Source organism: Olea europaea, unplaced genomic scaffold (assembly GCF_002742605.1).
Source record: "Olea europaea var. sylvestris unplaced genomic scaffold, O_europaea_v1 scaffold1005, whole genome shotgun sequence".
Lineage (NCBI taxonomy): Eukaryota > Viridiplantae > Streptophyta > Magnoliopsida > Lamiales > Oleaceae > Olea > Olea europaea.
The window spans coordinates 64,583-66,225 of record NW_019227368.1 but is presented as its reverse complement, the minus strand read 5'-3'; the positions used below and the strand labels follow the sequence as shown (position 1 = coordinate 66,225).

At 32.2% G+C, this 1,643-nt stretch overlaps 1 pseudogene; it reads left to right on the top strand.

The window, feature by feature from the left end:
* LOC111372510 overlaps positions 1 to 562 on the top strand; it is a 6,859-nt pseudogene extending 6,297 nt beyond the window's left edge.
* Positions 563 to 1,643: the final 1,081 nt, after the last annotated feature.

Sequence of the window (1,643 nt, the reverse complement as noted above, 5' to 3'; positions counted from 1 at the left end):
GGGGGGGGGGGGGGGCGAAGAGACTGTTTGATGAGATTCTTGATAGAGGGTGGTTGCCTGATGCAACCGTACACAATTTTGATGGATGGGTTTTGTAAGTAAGGAAGATTTGTCGAAGCAACAACGTGATGTCCTGATGGATGAGATAGAGGAGAATGGGGTTGAGCCAAATGATGTTACTTATATTGTCATGATTAAGGCTTTGTGTAAGGAAAAGATGTCTAGGGAAGCTGTTAATTTGGTTAATGACATGCTTGATAAATAATATATACTAAGCTTAGCATTATGTTGTATGGTGATTGATGTCTTGTGTGAGAAAGGGAAGGTTGAGGATGAGTGTGAGTTGTGGAAGAAGTTGTTGATAAACAATTGTACTCCAGATAATGCGGTATCGAGCACGCTTATACATTGGCTTTGTGAGGAAGTAAAGGTTTTCGAAGAACGAAAGTTGTTAAATGAGTTTGAGAGAAGTACAATACTTAGTTTGTTGATGTAAAATACACTTATTGCTGGGATGTACGAGAGAGGAGGGAGTTGTGTGAGGCAGAGAGGTTGTGGATGATATGGCGATCTACGCCATTTTTTTACATCTCTTCATATCTTATTTGAACCATCAAAGGGTGCTTCTATTTTCTCATGAATAACATAATAACACGTTTAATGCAAATCGAAATCAAATAATTTTTACTTCACTTACAAAAGTGTCAAATACACGCTACCTCAAATATTTGGAGATTGAGTACCCTATTGTGTCCAATTCATAACAAGTAAAATGTGCTCTTAGCCTCTCCTTCAGAACATTTTTAGATTCAAAGATGTCTTTAGTCTATGGAAAAAGGGTAAGTGGAAATTACGTGTATATAATGGTGGTTTGTGCGAGAAATGTGACTAAAGAAGTTGAAGGAGGTTAATATTTTGCAATACACATGAAGGTGATTGTTTTTGGCACATAATTAGGAGTTTAAATTGATAAGGTAAGTGGTTGGTTATATAACTTACTTAGTGAATGGTAAAAAAATAAAAAATGGCGTGCCTTACTGGAGAAAGAAATCAGATTAAAAGAAACATATTACAATTCTTTTTTTGAGTAAAAGTATATTAAAATTGTCTCTATAATAATATATAATACAAATGAAAATTTTGTAAATTTTCGTTCTCTTTCCTATCCTTTGGACTGAATTCATTGTTGGGCTATGAAATCTAAAATATTTGTAAGACTAAAGTTGTTGGAAAAACGTGAAGTTTTATACAAAAACAAAATATTGTGCTAACAATAATATACTTATGCAGTAAATTCTCATATAAATAATTTTTACAATGAAAATATGCAAAAGTTAACTCTCCATTTGACATTAATTATTATAACATCAATATAGTCTCACCAACATTTACAAAAATTATATTGTAGGTTCGTAATCGAAGGAATGCCCCAAAAAAATAATAATAATAATAAATAAATAAGAAAAAATGCACGAAAATAATGGTTGATTTGGTCGAGTGAAGTGGTGAATAGTATATTTTTGGATGCTAAAAAAAATTCATAACTTTTTTACCTGTGATATTTAATTATGTAAGTATTTAAAAATAATATATGAAGTCTAATGAAGAAACTGGCTAACTCATCCCATACGTGCCTAGAACAT